Source organism: Coturnix japonica, chromosome 12, assembly GCF_001577835.2.
Source record: "Coturnix japonica isolate 7356 chromosome 12, Coturnix japonica 2.1, whole genome shotgun sequence".
Lineage (NCBI taxonomy): Eukaryota > Metazoa > Chordata > Aves > Galliformes > Phasianidae > Coturnix > Coturnix japonica.
In genome coordinates this window covers 3,919,883-3,939,581 of record NC_029527.1, presented here as the reverse complement: position 1 = coordinate 3,939,581, position 19,699 = coordinate 3,919,883, and the positions used below count along the sequence as shown (strand labels likewise).

At 45.4% G+C, this 19,699-nt stretch overlaps 1 long non-coding RNA gene across 1 annotated transcript; it reads left to right on the top strand.

Moving 5' to 3' along the window:
* The first annotated feature begins 2,314 nt into the window (after window positions 1–2,314).
* On the top strand, window positions 2,315–7,263 carry LOC116654011. Its single transcript, XR_004308770.1, has 2 exons — window positions 2,315–2,403; window positions 6,928–7,263. It is a non-coding gene; the product is annotated as an uncharacterized LOC116654011 (long non-coding RNA).
* The last annotated feature ends 12,436 nt before the right edge of the window (window positions 7,264–19,699 follow it).

Below are 19,699 nucleotides of genomic sequence, written 5' to 3'. Positions count from 1 at the left end.
ATATCAGAGCCTTATTCTAAACATATGAGCTGCTGGTACCTCTAAGAAGAGATAAGAATAATTAAGGGTCAAGGTTCTTTCTGCCACCAGGGATCTGCATAGAACTTAAAAAAAGAAACACTTTGGTACAGTTGAGCCCTGGGACAGGGGAGGAAGGGGAGATCCCAGCAGGCATAGCCCTGTTCCAGGGTAGTTTAAGACACCTGTGACCATGGCCACCTCTAGAAAGGACAGGAGCATTCTCCAAGGCTGCTGGCTCAGAAAGGAGTCAAGCAATCCCAAAACACCTTGGAGCCGGATAGCCACACTAGTTCCCTCAGGATATGATGCTGAAAAGCCAGAAGGCAGCTGTAGGAAAGCTTGTGCCCAGTGAAGTTTTCAACAACCACAAAAATCTCCAGATAACATAAGGGACTGTGCTGGTTATGCCAGAAGCAGTTCAATTTCAGCTTTTACCAGCAGACCAGGTGAAGAAACTCCAAGGCGTGGGATAATTCCCAAAGAGCAGTTTGAAAGAAGCCAACAGTGTAAATATTTGTCATGCCCCAGAATAAAAGAAAGCAAGCAGCTGTGAAGGGCAAGGCTCTGTTTGGTTCACAAGGGATATAAAATCTAAGGGCATGAGGATGACAATCAGGTTATTCTTCATACCCAAAAGCCTCCATGTAGGCTTTGAGAACTGCGAGCAGATACCAAACACTACAGCAGCGAGAACTATGGAAGCCTTTAAAGGTAAAGTGCAAAAAGCAGTATTTCCAAAACAGAGAAAGCAGGTCACAGCATGGATTTGGCATGGATCTACTTTATGCTTTTGCAGATCCTGATGGATGGGCATCTCCAGGACTAGAGCAGTTCTGGCCACATGGAAGTGCCCAAGAACCTCCTTTTCCATTATAGGAGAGCTATCCAGAAAAAAAAAATATTTTAAAAACTAACAAATAAACCATAATAACAGGATTGGATACCAACCAGAGCCACAGCAGGTGGGAAGATGCCATCTCCTTGCACTGCTGCTCTAGAGTTATCTGTCATTAGAGTCAAAAGCCAGCCCGGGGTGCCTGGAGGGCTTTGTGTTGCCCACATACAGAGTAAAGCCATGCCCATGAGCACTCCAGTGCAGACTCATGCAGGGTCATGGGTCTTTTCCAGTGGGTCCATGTGGGTTCTCAGCTATGCACACCCAACCAGCTCTCACATACACAAGTTAATGTTGCCCTCTGATGCTGCAGGTCTGACCAGGACATAAGTTACAGATGACACTGGAATGTAATTCCTGCAGCCGTTAGATACCATGAGACTTGCTGCCCATCATCACCCTTGTGAGGCCACCTACCACTCAGTGCACCAATTCAAATAAAGACAGCTTCTGCCAGCTTTATGTAGACCAGATAAATTTATAAGACTACAATTACTTATAACCACTTAATGCAACTCAGATCCTTTGCCACTGGCTTCTTGACTTCACAGGAGAAGGTGAAAGGGAAGTGGAGTTCAAACCAGGGGATCTTTAACATGTCTTCCAACCCAAACCGCTCTATGATTCTACAGTTCCAGGCATCACATTGACTTCAACAAATCATGCTCAGAGCCTTTGCCCATGAGACACAACACATGATACAGTTACAATAATATGGCTGTTGAAGGATAAGGCACCACTGGAAAAAGTTTGCCAACACACTAATGCCAACCAAAGGTGTGATTTTTGGATGGTATTTTTATGTCAACACCAGCTCTATTGATGCTAGAGTAGCTGTGCCTTCAAAACGACTTCTCAGGTTCAATTGAGAGCCCTTGGGAAAATAAGCAGTTTAAAAAGTGGGCAAACCTTCCTTGGCCTCTACAGGCCCCATTTTGCCACTCCAGGAAAAATCGTTTGTACTGAAATCAGTTTCATTCACCCGAATAACAAAGGTGATTTACATCTATAAAGCTGTATCCTTCCCAAATACTTTCATACCTGCTAATCATATGCCATAATCTGTAGCTTCTACTGTTGTTACATCACAGTTGAGCCAAGCTAAAAGTAAAGCTGAGTAAAGCTGTATCCATCACCCCCCCACAAGCATCAGGGCAAGGACGCCTTTGTTTTAACAAAGCCTTCCATGAGGAGGTGTATTCAGGTGCTAATGATCCCTTACAAAGCTATATGAACAGACACGCCCCCCCATCCCCACCACCTCCCCGCTCATCACCTCTGGGCTCAAAAAAACCCAAGAACTCATCTGTAATAACATCTTTTCCTTTGGTACCAAAGGAAGAAGCCGGTCCTGCTATGGCACCAGTGATCTCGAGGGACCTTCCTGCAAGCAGCACAAAGCACGCGCCCAACCTGACCTCCTCGGCCCCGCTCAGGGTGGACAACGGGCTCCAGCACGAGGCTTCGTGCAACAGGAGAGCGATGAGGTGAGGGGAAACATGGGGCACAGAGCAGGCTCTCACTCAGGTTTCAAGAGCCTACAGCCTGGGGCTTGATTGCATCAGAGCTTCAGGTCTGCTCCCCACATCTTGACCCCACACTCCGCTTTCCTTAGAAGGCAGCCAATGGGTGCTCGCACCCAGCACTGCTTGCTTCAGGAATCAAAAAACACCAGCAAAAACCAGGCAGCGAGCACTTCCCTTAGTTATCCCATGCATTTTTTCTCCTCTTCCTTGCAAACTTCCCGTTGGTTTTCGTTAAGCTCGCATGAAGCGAGCGAGCCTGCACGACTTGGAGACCGCGTTCACAGGGTAATTTTGCCAGATTTCCCCTACCTCCAAGTGACATCTGATTTGCAAACGCTCCCACCCAACCGCAGGCTGCTCTCGCCTCCACCCAGGGAGTTGTTTTCCATAAAGCAACAGCTCCGAAACATCTACAGCAACTTTGTTGTTGTTGTCGTTGTTTGACAATTTGCCACTTTCAGAACAACAGAGAAAGAAAAGACGGGAGAGAAGAGAAACAGCACAAGGAAATATTTGCATATTTGTCCCGGTAGCCAGGAAACGGATTTGGATCTCGTCCCCCTGTTCCGAGGGGCTGCAGCCGGCTCCGCTCCGTCCGGGACGGCAACGCACCGCACTTACCGTGCTGCTCCGCTCCGCTCCGCCGGGGAAGGGGTGAGGGGACCCCGGGAGGCGGAGGGAGGGGCCGGAAAGCTGCGGCAGGGCTGCCCCTCTCACCGGGGAGCGGAGCCGCTCCGCAGCGCGGCCAGCCCCAGCCCCGGGAGCCCGAGGAGCGGGGCTGGGCAGCCCGAAACAATGAGGGAAGTTGTTTTGTAAGGCTCACGTGAGGAAAAAAAAAGGTCTGCATCCCATTTCCTGGGCTTCCATTAAAAGAAATTAAAACTGAGAGGGGAGTGAAAGCCGAGCCCCGCGCCTGCCGAGGGGGCAGAGGTGTCTTGCCACCTGGGTTTGCCCACGTTAAGGCCGCTCACTCAATCAAAGTCGGCTTCGAAATTGTGCTAAGGAGGGCTTTGCATTTCCTTTCTGTCCCACTGCCACTGACTGAGATCTTAGCCACCCCTCACTTACCTCGCTGTAACCTGTCAGGGGAGCATTTAGGTCATTTTGAGCCATTTTTTTTTCCATCAGGAGGGCCCAGTTGTCATATTTTATGATGATAGAGACTAGATGCGGAGACCTGTCCTGGTACAAATTAGAGACCAGATTTTGGGAAGAACCAACTCACTGAAGCACTATGTCAATGAGAAAATATCCCTCTGAGAGTTGTAAGGATAATCCTGGTGCCTTTCCCTCACCAAACAGCAGGGCTGTGCCTGCAGGGCTCCCAGAAGCACCATGGCTCAGCCACAGGTAGCCCACCCCACCCTGCATGGCTCACCGGGCTCAGCCCCCCTGCCCTTCTGCCCCTGCAGCACAAGCCATCGCCAGCCTTGGCCTGGCTCTATGGCTGAGCCCAAGCTCCTGTGTGAGGGCACTGGGGCAGGCAGCAGAGGGACACAGACAGGCTGGTATCATAGTGCAGAGCTCATCCATCTCCAGCATTTAGTTATGAGAAAAAGGGACTGCCCAAACACCCCGACACATCCAGACCTCACCCATCTTCCTGCTTGAAAGGTTGGCAGCCCACTGCTCTGCTCAATCCCGCACAGACAGGGCTAGAGAAACCCAGCACTCAGTGCCGCACCAGGACTGTCAGTTCAGAAAGGGCTCTATCCCAGCAGCCTGGCCCCAGCACAGGTAACAGCAACAGCTACCTGCAGATACGTGTAGCTGAGCATCCACAGCCTGGCTGCTGGCTTCTGTGTTCCTGGTGACCAAGAGATGCAGCAGCAGCTTTGCTGGCTCTCGGCAGTACTATGTTGCTTCCCCCATCTCTGCCACAGCAGGAGAAATGCCTCAGCATGCCCTCCCCTCTCCTTCTAGCAAACACAGCCCAGCCCACTCTCACTGACAGAAAAAACAGAACTTTACCTAGCAATTGGAGAAACTTGGGCTGCCTCCGGCCCTCAGCAGCTCCCATTCACAGGCAAGTTTGAGATCTGCACCGACAAAATGTGTGTACAATTATGGAAAAGTAGCAGGGTAAGAATTTCCATTTCTGAATAATGTGGTATCCTGCCTCTGACACGGCCAAAGCTTGGGAAAGTGGGACTGCCTCATTGTGCAATGCAGCAATATGGGGAGAGGGGTTGCTGCCAGTCACTGCTGGACACCCTCAAGGCAAGAACAACTGCACAAAACTGTTGTGCAACTTTAGCTAAAGAAAAAATGCTCTTTACTTTGTGAGGAAACAATCAACCCTCCAAACATGGTCCTACACTGTCTTGAATTTCATCTGACTGAAGAAGGAAGCAGAGGACGAACAGATGAATAACTTGCTGGAGGACTTGCATTTCTCTGCACCTCAGCAAAAATGCACTGTGAGCACTGCTGCTCTGAAGGTGGCATTTACAGCATCCTTAAATCTTTTGGTGATAGTCTATGAGTGCCACTTGCTGCCACCCCGCTGTGTCATGAGCAGATGGGAAGCAGCAGAGTCAGCTATTTCATCTGTTCATGGCACTGGAGATTTGTGGCTGAGGTGGATGGGAGAAACCCATATCTGCTGGCACTGTATGCCAGGGTCTGAGTCACACTGGTTTGGGAAAGACTACAGAAGTCCACCCTGTGGCTGTGAGAGTCTAGAACAAGAATTAAGGGGATTCCTGGAATCACTTTTGCTGTTAAGGCCCTGATGGTTACAGCAAGACATAGTCTAGGACTAACATGTATAATCAGACTGATTCATACCTATGGAAAATACTCAGCAAGCTTTGAGGCACACAGATTCTTCCTCAGATCTAAGAGTCCTGTGCTGCGGTCCATCTTTAGGCACTGCCATCGCTCCATCTTCTTAGAGTAAAAATATGCCTCAGAAACAGAGTACTTATTTTTTCTAACATCATCAGATCTTTTCAAATATTCTGCTTTATATTCAAGTGACACTGAGGAGCTAATACAGCCAGGACTTAATAAAATGAAGCTAAAAGGAAATATCCATCATCTCTGAATGAAAGAAAGCTGACAAAAGGCAACGTTCAGGGACCTAAAGGGTAAGGCAGGCCGTGTGAATCCACACAGGATACAGAGCGGCCATCGCCATGGGTGGGATTAGCACATACCCACTTAGGGACTAGCTTTGGAAAGCCAAGCTAGCTCTTTGGAAGTCTGACTCAGGGAGGAAAAATGTTCTTTTGGACTTTCATTTGTCCATTTTTCACATCCTCAGCAATCCTGCAGCTCTTTCTGCACAGGGCACCAAACAGGAGAGAGCTGGTGTTGCATTCTCCTTCCAGGAAACAGCCAGGAAATGTGGACACAGAGAAGCCTCTACATGTGACATAGGTGGGCATATAGAACTTGACCTGATAACAACTAAACAGAGCTTTTCCAAATGAAAGCTCCAAAGAAGAGGAATTCTCTCCTCTGACACAAGGTGCTATATTTCAGAATCCCAGAGCTTACAAACACAAAAAGCCATAAGCAATGATTTCCTTATTGCAGACAAGTGGGGACCCCACCAGCAGCATCCTCTGCCCTTTTTTCCTGCTACTGTACATAATAAGAGCTATTTTACCACACCTACCCCATAACTATCTCTTATTGCATTCCCACTGTAAAGTAGTGCTACTCTGGATAACCACAGAGCAGGGCTGAAAAACTGTCAAGTGTGGGCAGACTCAGAGTGAAATATTTTCTCACATGTTCTCATCCAACCAGTTTTAATTTAGAGTTCAGAAAGATGTCATAAAGCAACAGAAAAACAATGCCTACTTGGCCTAAGTCAGCCATCCAGCAGCCTGCCTTTTCTTGCAACATACAGTTGGGAAACTCCTCACATAGGAATAGCTTTAAGCAGATGCGGCTGCTTTGATACATCAGTGCATCTGTATTCTAACACATTTCAAATCAGAAGAAAACTGTGCCATTTTAAAACCAGCCCCATCTAAACAAATCCAATGTACATCTGCTCTGAACATCCCAGTGGAGAAAGTCTCATACTGTTGCCAAGTCTTGCCATGACCTGCATGGTTGAACTCTTACAGTAGAAAGCTAAAGAAATGGCTGATGAGAGGATTCCCACTGTACTGGGCGAACACAGTGTGAGAATTGTTTACTCTAACAGTTTATCACAACCTGTTTTCTCTACAGCTGTTTGGCCAAACTCTTCACTCTCTTACACTTATTTGGTGCCCTTGGAGGAAGCTGCACATGTGAAATGGAACAATGAAGTGTAATTCTTTGAGGGCAAATGTGCCCTACTGTGACATGCTGTTAATTTAATATAGCAATAAACCAAGAGCACTTACGTGCAGCACTCAGGAAGGTGTTCAGATTAAAGCAAGTATCTAAAAGTTGTACATAAACCAAACAAAAAATGGCTCTTCAGGAAAAATGGCAGGAAAACAATCTTTGTCTTGACTTGAAGCTATTCTTTGTTCTCAGGCTTCTTCACCACCAGTTAATCCACAAAAGAAGCCACGGCTCTCATGGCAGACATGACTACAGACACTGCTAACAGTTTTCAGAAGAAAGCATGTCTACAGCTACTGTGCCAGCAAGCAGAGCCCCTCCCTGAAGGAGCACCCTAACACCTGCAAACATCACCCAGTCCATGAACTTTTGGACTATGAATGCTACAGAGACAAACCCTCTGCTGAGATCAGCCTCCTCCTTTGCCCTGTGACCACAGAGGCAGGTTTGGCGTGCTCTCTTCCAGGGCTCATAGCCTTCATTTTCATCATCTATAATAAAGATCCCAAGAAACCCTGGCTGAGTGCATCAGATACGCTTCAGTTTGGACTGATTTCCCATTATGCAGTAGTGACTTAAATCTGACAATACAGGCATGCGGAGAGCAGGCAGATTGGCATTTTCCCCAGTTACCCCTATTGGCCTCTCCCATTTCTTCCTGGCAATCTTCATTCTTCTCAGAGGATCTCCTGAACATTTTGACAGTGAAGAAATTGAGGATAAAATTGAAACAATGAGCTCCTGCTTTCTTTTCTGAAAGCGTTTCAGTATTGACCTTGAAAGTCATGGAATAAAGAAGATGAAGCTTTATCTCCTTTGGTGGTGGATGAGATGACTAATGCTCGTTGTTTAAATCCTCTTCAGATTTGCTGCACTGAGTTATGTGCAGGTTGTAAACCAAACAAAGCAAATATCCAAGATAAGAATGACCGTCAACATGCTGCATCACGTGCAGTTACCCTCTGAGTGGTTTCTGAAAAACACTCTTAAATTAAGAAGGGGTAACAGTATTGAAATGTCAGCAGAACATTACAAATATTGAAGGCTCCCTGCTAGGACCCAGAGCCCACGGGCTCCTCCTGTGTGGGCTCTTTTGATGTGGGTTTCTGCACCCACATCCAGCCCTGCAAACGTCAGAGGGACTCTCTGTGGGTGCAGAGACCTGTCATCACTGCACCCAGCCTTTCTGGATATAGAAGTAGGTAGGATGCAGGAGAGCAGTCAGTGTGAAAGCCAAGATGGCTGCAGGTTGCAAGAGGAAAGTAAATGAGAAGCCTGGCAGCTGAACCATGAGCAGGGCTGAAATGCTCAGTTTCAGCACAAGTGAGGACTTGTCAAGCTTTCAACCCAAAGTAAATTGAATCTTCTGTCATTCCTTTTCTCGCATACTTAGTTTACATACTTGCCAATTACCGACTTCTACCTTTTCAACTTCAGCAACCAGGGGCTTTTCTCTTCATGGCAGCATTTCTGCTCTCATCAGTGTCAGGGCTCCTATTTGTATGGCCACCTTCAAGTAAATCTTTTTTCCATTTGCTTCCAAGATGAGCATGCATGCACCTCCTGCTGCAGTACCCTCTGACTACTTGAGGGAGCTGCTGTGTACAGGACCACAAACCTTATTTCTGCTCTTGAAATACCTGTGGTTAACTCCCATGTACACAATGTTAGTTATCTGTGGGCATTTCACATGTAGCATCCTCTGTAAGATTCCCTTATTTCCTAAGAATATATTATTTTTCTAAATGTCTAATTGTGGTCGTAAATATTCCCAATCACAAGCTCTTTTTTACCCCCATCACACACTTTATTAACAGTGCAGGGAAGATTGTATCCTCAACCCTGAGCCAAAGCAATAATTCCATCTGATATTCTGTGTTCCACATCACTGAAGTACCATTTTACCATTCACCAGGTTATTGTTTTCCCACATGGAGTTGCCCACCACCTTTTTTACACTCCTCAAGTCTCCATAAAACTTCTAGAAACATGTGAGTCTTCACAACCAAGCAGAATCACAAATCAACTACCTCTGCCTCATCTTTAACGTTCAGAAACACAAAGTGAAACACTGTTCAAGCCCTCCCCAGCTCTTCACCCTCCATCAGGATCTCAAATCCCAGCAGCGCTTTCCATCACTTCACTTGTTACCTTGCACAGAGCTTGTTACCTTTTGGAAGGGGGCATAACAGGCAATTCCTTACCATAACACTTTTGTTAACTATTGCAAGCTATTATCATTATCAGCTCTAGTCCACCCTAGTCCAGGAGTGATCCAGCCTTGAGGCTGGCAGAGCTGCATCTCACCACCTGGCTCTGCTCACCAACAATAGACAAATGTGGAAATGGATGTGGCTCAGGCTGCTGGTTTTACTGCTGCCTTCTGATCCCACCAGCAGATGGTGGGTATCACCAAAGCAATCATTATTTTTCCCCAAAGCAATTACCTATTAACAGCCACAGCACTTTTTGCACAAAAAAAATGAGCATTACGTTGACTTAAACTCACTGCATTGAGAACCAACTCCACCCTTATTTAACACACAATTGTTATTGCTGATTTTCTTGCTTGCTTCAATGTACAAATGATCCAAAGCAATAAGTAAAATTGCATTTCGACAGCTGTGTGGACATGGGCAACTGTCACTAAGGTCTGGTATATCATGTCTCTTCTCCACCCAGGACCAAGGCCTCACATTGGAGGCTTCCAGAACTGAATAAGGTGTAGAACTAATAAAACCTTCAATCAGTCTGGAGACCTGATGATTCAGCCTTGGAAAGTTGACGGCCATGTGAGCCAGTGAGTACTGACTTCTAGCATGATGCATCTCTTACAGCATGCAAAAGTTATCATCTAGTGAGGCAAAACATCCTCACTGTTGTTGGGCAGCACAGACACACTGCTAGCCAAGTTCTTAGCAAAACTGCCTCATGAGACCCACAAGGACTGCTTGGAGATGTCATCCTGCATAAATACACATAGTTCACACAAAATCAGCTCAGTTAAAGGTTAAGTAGCCTGAAAATTACCTGCTCTGGAAAATCCAACTGAGGTTTTTCCTGTTCTTTTTTCCTACATAGCTAAAACTGCAACTTCAGAGCTGAATCCATACAACAGGCATCCCTTTTACAGCATGTGTTTCTGTGCTGAATTTATGGATGCTGCTGTGTAGTGAAGCAACAAGACTATAATACTATGTGGCTCAAGTCAGTTCACAACCAAAGGTCAACTCGCAACTGCCTTAGATGTAGTTCTCCTGTTACTACTGAAGGGAATAGATGACCCTTTAGGACAGACAGCAGCAACACCCCCTTCACAGCTGTCTCCAGTTTCTCTCCTGAAAATTGGCTGAGTGTTTACTTCGAGGTTCAGAGCACAGATGTAAACTATTTAGGGATATCCCCGCTTTTCCTTAACAATACCAGCGAGAATGAAAATGTAGCCCGTTAGTTTTACAGCCATCAGGGAAAAAAATCTCTACAGTGAGGTCTGACCTGCAGCAGATGGGTCTGTCTTACAGTGCAGTTCCTGGGGAAATATTGCTCTGAAGAAGTTTTCAGGCAGCAATGGGCAGATCCTCAGCTGTGCACAGATCCTATTCTGGTGGTCTCCGGAGTAAGCCAAGTGCCTTCAAAGGAATGCAAAAATGAAGGGTCACAGAGGGACTTTTCTCTCTATATATGTGTATGTGCATATTCAAGATGAAATCTGAATATGATTTCTGAGAGAACTGGTATTACTATGGCAAAGGCTCATCAGAACAGCCCCACTCACCTATGTTTTACATTCTGGTGCTCTGGGCTTTTTCAGAAAAGCTACATCTAGCCCAGGCTTTACTCTTGCATGAGGAATAGAAGAGAGGAAACCTGGAGCCCATGTGAATTCCAGTCTGTGCCACCTTCTTTCACCAGGGAAACAGGGAAGGACCCAGGCTGCCCCTGTTTTCAGCACAAGCCCTGTGTGTGGATGGGGTTCTATGAAGCCAGCCCAAGGCGAGCAGCTGCCTGCAGGACCCAGTCGCAGCCATGGCTCAACTCCCAGCACACTGCTGTTGAATTTCACCCCGAGGTGTGTGCTGCGTGCAGACAGTCCCTCCTGTGTCTGACGGGGAGCTGTGACATTTCAGCAGCCTGCAGGCCCCAGCACTGGGTCACGCTGCCAACCCCTCACCTAAGTGCTGCCTGCCATTTAGAAGTTTCCCAGCAGAACTTTAGTCATCTCTGCACAAGATTTGGCAGGGCTATATTTAAGCTTGCAAGCTGTTATTTACCACACTTTTTTTCTTTCTTTTCTTTCCTTTCTTTCTTATATATATATATATATTTTTAAGAGAGGGAGAGAGAGATCTGTGTGCAAAGTGCATGTGGGTTTGAGGAGTGGGAGAGAACTGCAAATAGATTCAGTTCTTCACTGGTTACCAAAATCCTGCTTGAGACGTAGATTCACACTTAGTCCTCAGTGCAGGTTGTCTTAGAAACACGCAGAGACCTGAACTGATGTCTTTTTTTTTTTAATTTATGTAGACCTTTATCTTCAAATAAACCAATGCTTTGCCTTATGCAACACAATGCTGTAGAGAATGGCTTTCATCTCCAGCATTTGCTGTTATGTGGCATTAACACAGCATTTGCTGAAAAGCAACCTGATGTAATAGTAGTTTAAAGTTTGTTTTCTAAACAGAGCCGTTGTTTGCCCATAAGAATGTAAATTTGCAGTTCTCCTTTACACTTCACATATGATGAGAGACAGAGACTTAAAATCTCCCCGCAGGAGAGAATTAATTGTAAAGTAAAGCACTAAGTATGGCATTTATCAGAGACTGTAAAGGCTACGGTAATTAAAAAAGATGAAAACATATGGTGCACCTCATAAGGATGGATAGTGTGATCTCCCAGACAGAACTTTTTTTGGCTACTGAGAAGAAACAAGAAAATGCAGCTATTCTCCCCAGTGTTGAATCATAAAATGAGCTTTAGTTGTGGTGAAGCAGGAATGGCATTCCCATTTTAACTCTGCCAATCTGGAGGAGAATGATTTCCTTTCATCTGGTGAGCAAGATATGATCTCCAGTTTGGATCTATTAGTGCCTTTACAATCGGATATGAGGGAAGGAAGTTGTCATTAGTGGCTTGTAGCAGTCTGGCAACTGATGTCAGCACATGACAGCGCCATGCTGCAGCCAAAGGAGTGTCACATAACCCCTACACTGCACTTAAGGCACCCTCCCCTGTGCTAGGTTGCTTATCAGTGATGTTATGGGTGTAATGTGGACCACAAACAAACCTTGATCAGCTGGCTGTCTCACAGGCTTGAAAGAATGCAATCTGATCCCAGAACAGCAGGCCTGGAAATTAAAAACAAACAGACAAGAAAACAATTGCAAAACGACAGCAAACACATCAGTAATCAGATAGTATACAGAAGGTGAAAGACAAACCTTCAGCTGGCATCAAAGACCTGCACAGCTCAAGTACATCATTACCCACTTATCTCCATTCAGGGCCCAGTTCTTGTTCCATAGTTGCTAAGATCTGTAATCTCACTTCAAAGTGCAGGGGAAAAAATAGACTCAAATGTTTGTGCTACAAGTTTTAAAAAGACGTTTTGTGAAAATCTATCCTGGGCTGGAGCCTCAAGTGTGCATCAAGTGGGAATACACAGCTTGGGATGGCAAAGTGTCCTTTCCTGAGGGGAAATCACCTGCTGGCTGTTTAAGCCTTCAGTCTGAGAGGGCACTACTAATGAAATAAATGTGATGAATATTCGCAGCTCTTAGGCTTTCAGGAAGGTAGTTGAAAAGGAAGTCAAGCTAATGAGAATTACTGTGGCAGTGATAAGGAAAGTGAAGTTCTAGCAACCATGAATTTTCCAAGGCATCTCACGGGTGATTTTAAGTGCCCTACATGAAACCCCATGGACTGAATCAATGCATTGACAAAGTGTTGCAGCTCAGTGCTTTGCTGCTGCTGGGCAAAGGGATATTTGCAATGATCCAGGCATGGAAAGCAGAGCACGAACCTGATAAGGTACTGAAGCGTGTCCTACTCAAGGAGTGAGAGAACAGAAGGCAGGTAAGGAAGAAAAGGGCACTTTTCCTCTTTGTTCTCCCTAAAAAGATCAGAAACTAAGAATATTTGAAAAAGGCAAGAAATATTGTGACAAATATATCTGAAAAGACAAACAGATAACAAAACACACCTGACTGCCATTCAGCCAAGCATTATTTAGTGCCTGATATGTTGTGTATATATATACATATATATCACTATGTGTAAGGGGTATCACAAGAAAACTGTTGGAATGTAGACACATGCTGCTTCCCAGATCATTTCCCAATATCAATGGGGAAGATGAAATCTACTGCAGAAATATGTGAATATAACATTGACTAAGAGCCCTTTTCCTCAGCCCAAACACCTTCTTCCCATGTCTCCTTTTGCAATGGGTCAAAACTTAGCACTGAGTTACTTTGTTCCTAATAGTACATATTAGCAGGCGGGAGAATACACTGTAATAACTGCACTCAGCATAACTGCAACCTCCATTCTTGCATCTCAGCTGGAACAGGGCACTGAGGCCTGATGAGAGGCACGATTTGGGGTAAGGGATAGGAAGGCTGGTCCATCTCACACAAATTGAGTTTGTAGCTTCATTAATTCAAAGTGACACCTTCAAGGGGAAAGAGGGGAATTTTGGCATACTTTTTGTTGGAGAGAAGCCTGAAACTCATAGCCCTCAGTCAGAAGCATTTATAAGATGTAATTTGCCCAATTAAATGACATCACTGGTGGAGAAAGACGGGCTAATCTGTTAGACCTGCAAAGCAATAACTGTTAGTGACAGCAGCAGCAGCTAGAACTGCAACAGTGCAGCTAAGCAGCCCAAACCTTTAGCAAAGGAACCAAAATTCTTCCCCGAAGAAGAATTAAGTTAAAAAAAATCTATTTCTGTGTTATATATTCTATGTATCAAATATACCTTTTCAGCAGAATGAACGTAAATCTCATAAGAAAATGAGGTTTCCTTTTTTTCTTCTTCTAAGTAACCTGGAAGCAGTATAATTTCTCTGATATTGAAGTGCTTTCTGACTACAATTATTTCTAGGTTCCCCAAACCCCACATTTTTAGTTTTATACCAGGAGAAAAATGTGTGTCTTGCATTTTTAGAAAAAGCTTCTCAGATGAATCTTTGTAGATCTGGATATAAATTAAGGCTCAGCTTCCTACGTGATGGCAAATCTGTTCTGCAACTCCCCAACTGTCTGCAGCCTCCAGTAACTACAGCAGCCAGTAGGTATTTTCTCAGGTTGAGTTTGCTGCATTCATCTGAGTATGAGCTCAAAGGCAAAAATGCTTCTTCTTCTTCTACCAGATGCTTTCTTTAGATATGATTTACATAAGGGAAAGACGTGTGAGAAATATCAATATTTGCATTTTAAACATGATCTTGGGATGTCTGTCGTGGTTCATTCATCTGCTTTTTGGCTCTTCAGTACATTCAGTTCACTTTTATTTGACTATAAAAACATATGGGACTCATTAGCTTAATGGTAAGCTTATTTATTTTTCATCCACTTGCTGGCACTTTTTAAACTTCTAACTGCAGTAGGGGGATAGGTGAACTCTGTTCATATTCATTTGTTTCCATATCATAGGAAATCACTGATCTTAGATAAATACCCAAGAAAAGTGAAGGTGATATCTTGATTTTCAGTTTTTCTGGTAAGATGCTGTAAGCAGAAACCTTGGATAAAGACGGCCAGCAAGGACAGCAAGTTGGAAGTACCTCATAAAGATGCCTGAGGAACTTGTAGCATTCAGGTTCTGAGCTTCATCTCCGACACTGACCAGCTTTAAAAGCAAAGCAGGTAGCAGTGATATAGGGCTTGTTTTCAAGCTCAGGAAGACCCCAGCACTGGAAATCAGCCAGCTCAGCTCACCTGCCTCCATTCTGCTTCCCAGAGCTGCATCTCCTCAGAGCTCACCTTAGCAAATTTCACCCTACGGTCTATCAAAAGTAGTTTCTTATTTAAAGCCTGCCTTTTGTGTTATACACAAGGGTCTAATTTCTGTGAACTACTTTTCACGTTGTAGAAAGAGAAACAACATGTGAGAAGGATTAAATAAAAAATGGCATCGCTTCAAGAAATCGATTCTGTGATGAAGAATAATCACCTTCTAAAAGCAAATAGAGTGTTTCATTTCAAATTTATGTGTACAGCCAGTATGAATATCTAAAATAATTCCATTAAAACAGAAAAAAAATTCTTTCCAAGATAAACCACTCTGTATGCAAGAGAAGGGGAAGCTGGTCCACTCTTACATGCAAATTCTCTCTGCTGGAGAATGAATGTCCCCAAGGCCCAGGGATTACCTGGCTTATCCACCTAGCCTTGCTTCTCACTTCCTCCTGCCTCTGCATCTTCCAAACCAGAGGCCCCGTTGGAGCTCAGGGAGTTGGAGCTGGCAGAAGCTTGTGTCCAACCCCTTCTGAGCTGTCCCATGGAAATTAGGAGGATGCTGAGAGAGCAAATTCTATTTAGCTGCCAAAGATAAAGCAGAAATCCAAACATTTCTTTAGAGGGATTTTGGTTTTGCATAAATCAATGGTCCTAAAGGGATCCCAGAGGCAGAAGTGCTCTGCTCTCTGCGAGGTGTACTGGGAGCCAGGCAGTGCTGGGCAGGATACGTGTACCACAAGACTCCTCCTCCTGCCAGCCTGGGCATCATGCTTCCCATCGTTACCTGACTTCCTCTAATTGCACACATGGCCATTGCCATTTCTGCAGCCATCTGTGTCCACTTGGGCTGCAATTTCAAACAGTGTATATGTATACTTACAAACCATCTGTAAAGGATCATTAGTGGAGAAAGCCATGAACTACAGCACTTAATATATAGTTAAGTAAGAGAGTGAGCCAGTTGCTGTAAGTCAGCCTGTCATCAAAAATGTCACCCTGGCAGCCAGGTCACCCAGTGGAGATAAAGAGCTCAGGATGTAACAGGATGGAGGGACTGGAAAGCAATAAAAAGGCAGGTGCAGTCTCTGAGCTACTCATCTATCCTGCCAACATCACGCTCAGCCCCAAAGCCAACCTTAAAATGCAGGGAACAGCATCACCTGTCTGGAAAAATTATTCAGTTTAGAAGTTTGTTGCTGACATGCTGCAAATTTTTCCAGTTGCAAAGACTTGTGCACAACTGTTGGTTTCACAGGAGCTGGGATACAAGCAGTTAAGTAGTAGGTACAGTGATTATATACCAGTGGAGAGAAGGGCGGAAACAAGGCTCACTCAACATTTTGTTTGTATTTCTGGCACGGCAGTAACAAATGCAGCAAAAATGCCAGGGCAATGCTAAGTCTGGAACAGAGAAGAATCTGCTGGAATGGCAGAAACTGAAAAACAGATTTAATGAATGCAGCTGCAGTCCCAATACCATCAGTACTGAGGCTGTGCTCTCGTCACACTCGGACGTGCAGGCAACGTTAGTAGTGGTCTTAGCTATTAAAGGAATGCCAAATGAAGCTGAAATTGGTCTGCTGTGAGAACAGAAAAGACTATGTAAAAGTTAAGCAATACAAGAAATCACGATGAGATCTAGAAGTTCTGGATAAAACAGTAATAAAACATGTACACACCACAGTGCGTAGCAAAAAACCCACATTTCCCCATGAATTTAGGTCCCACAACTCTTTTCTGCCCCAGCTTTGGTTTCCTGCCTATCTTTATGTGTGGGACTGGTTTGTTGTGTGTTGCATCATGGCTCAGATCAAGTGAGATGCTTTGTATCTCTTTAAAGGAATAGGGCCCAATACGAAGAAATGTTCCCTTAATATTTTGAGAATTAATGATGCATGAGTAATGCTGAAGTCTGATCCAAGAAATGTTCCAGTATACTTTCATATTATCGAGTTTTTCCAAACACCTAATTTCACAAACTGCCCACAGAGCACTGGAAGCAACCGGTAGCCACCCGCTGCAGCCCTGGGATCACCAAGGTGCAGAGAGGGGGGCTGATGGGGCACCTTTCATACACACACACACACACACACACACACACACACACTTGCTGCAGGCTTCTGAAAGACGCTGGAAAAAGTTATTTGCATTAATGTGGAGTTTGCAAGGAAACACTCCCCATGAGGCAGCCAGAAAGTCGTGCACCATCCTGCTTGCATTGTGCCTGCAGCAAACCCCAGGCACCAGCTGATAGCAGCACGAAGCAGAAAGGCTGCAGCCTTGCTTTCTTCTGCTGACAACCACAGGATTTCTGCTAGATTCCTCCTAACTGGTGCTTTCTGGAGTTGAAGAGTTCTTGGAACTCAAATGATCATATGGTGTGGCTTAATGAATTGCATGTTTTGTCTTGCTTCTGCAAGCTGATTCTTTTTGAGTCACCCAGTAGCTTTTGTCAGCTCTGCGCAGCCTCTCACCAAAACGTTAACTGTAGTTGGGTTACAGCATATGCAAATCCCTTACAACCTGAAGGTTGTTACTAGGAGAAGGGCAGAAGATGCTTCAGTAGCCCAACATGTCAGATGGTGACATTGCTCCCATAGGATGCAGGCCACTCTGGTAGTTCTGAGTATGTATGTATGAAAATCACACCTCATTGTATTCATCAAGAAGGGGATGAGATTACTTAAATAGCTCCCTGAGGTGAAAAAGCAAGACTATCCCTCCCTTATTCTAAGAGAAAAGATGATAAATCAGTAAACAGTTGTGTTTTAAAATGGTGTGTCCAAAATATGCTGAATCTGCAGCTGTCACCTTGACAGACAGACATAACCATGTCAATATATCACATAAATCCACATGCGATAGGGAAAGTATATGTAGTTTATTCTGCTCCTGTAGAGCTAAGTAAGAAATTGCTCCATCTCTGTCCCATCTCTACCAGCACAGCTCACTGTGCTGTTGTGCAACAGAAAGAAATTTCAGCCAAGTATAAACCTAGAAATGGATTTCAGAAATGTTGGGTTTTTCCCTTCATGCCTTTTGCTGCCCCTACACAGGAAACAAAGAATAGTTTGCATGTCCCCAAGTCTCTACTGACTTCATAGATGGGGATGCTTTGCATAGGCAACACATACTGTATCTCATCACCCAAACACACGCTCCCCAAATTTACTTTTCACTCGGATGCCAAGAACTGGGAGATTTGTTAAGCAGGAATGTGGCATGGAGATGTGGATAGCCATGCTACAGGCCTGCTCTCCATAGGCAAAAATCATACTGGGAGGCTCCGCTACAGTGGGAATGTGAAGCCCTGCAGCCATTTGCATCAGCTTCTGGTGTCAGAAATCTTCATGCTCCTGCTGGGCCGAAAAGCTCCTGCTGGGGCTTAGATTCAAAGGCTCTCCTCCCACCCATGTTACTGTTGGAATGTCTTTCTGCGTTCCCGTAAATGCCAATGGGTTTTCCCATGTGTCAGTAGTGGTCTCCTTGTCTATCCTTCAGTTGAGCCACAAAGAGTCATAACTTACAGGTGTCTGCTTACAGTTCAGGCAGCCGGAGGAAATGTTTTGTGGCTGCAAAAGATTTAGCACAGCTTGACTGAGGTCACTGGGCTTGTTCCTGCTTATTTCTTCATGTGGTATATGGGAAGAGAGAGCTAGGAGGAGCGTGATGTCTCGGAATGGGGTTGGCTACAGAAAAAGATTTACCATGCAGCCGGTTCTGGAGCCATATTGGCTTTTGGAAGCAGGAAAGAGCTGAGGCTTTGCATTCAGTGTGCTCTGAAATTCCTTATCACGTTCCCATCCCCACAAACAACAGAGGCATTTCTGACACAGCAGCAGCCAACTGGGAGGAGCACAGGAGATCAAAGCTGTCGGCTCGTACCCGGCAGCTGGGGCCAAGGCTGTGCTGTGAACTACGTGACCCCCCCTGAACCTGCTGAACCTCGACCAAAAAGCGTTTGTCCCATCCCTGCATCTGTGAAGTCTTCAAAGAGCAAAGCTGGTTTTCATTAATTGCCAACCATTACTTTTCACAAGCTAGTTTTCCTCCCACTTTTACGCTCTCTAAAATTCACTAAGAGTCCATTCACTCCATCACTACAGTGGGGCTGAGGGTATAACTCCAGCTTCTCTTCCAAATCCCCTGTACTGTCAGATGTTGGTGTGTGACAACCCATCCAGCACATCACCTACCTGAAATCCGAGAGCTCTGTTCTGAAAGATGCTGTTCAGGAGCACTCAGCACCAGGCCTCAAAATGAGCAGTGAGCCCAGGTGTGCTCAGGCCTTGAAGAAATGTAGTCATCCCATCTGTCACCTGTGGGAGGAGAGAGCTGCTGTGATGGCTGTGTTGACAGCATGGTTATCTTGCAGTGTTTTTGATGAGCTCCATCAGCAGTCAACTTGATCCAGAGGGGAGCAGGGCAGCTCCTGCCGCCATGTTGTGGGCACAGGGAGACTGCGGCCGCCATGTTGTGGACTTGGGGCAACCACTATTGACATGTTGTGGGCATGGAGCAACAGCTGCTGCCATGTTGTGGGCATGGGGTCATTCTGTGTGCCCTGAATCCGAGCTGTGTAATTCAAACACATTTGCACCTGGGGCTTCCTGGGTCTCCTGGGGGCAATGAGGCAGCTGTGTGCTGTGGGCTGACCCTGAGCAAGGGCAGCTGCAGGCCCTGCATCTCCAGCTCCAACATTACATTGCCCCTGTGCTCTGCTTCCCACAGACTGTGCGGGATGAGCAGGAAACTTCCAGCTGAGAAATGCTGGGACTGTATTTCAATGAGAGCCCATTCCTGGTACCTAAAACTACCATCTTCCTTCACAGTTTTCAAAATGAAATGAGTTGGGTGTCTCTGGTATTTTCCTGCCAACGCAGGGATTAAAAAAAGATCTGCTAATTGAGCTAAAACTGAATTTCAGGCTCTGCAGCTTCCCCTGCAGAGGAAGTGCTGACTTGTGATCAGTTTTAGTCACAGCCCTATATGTCGGCCTGCG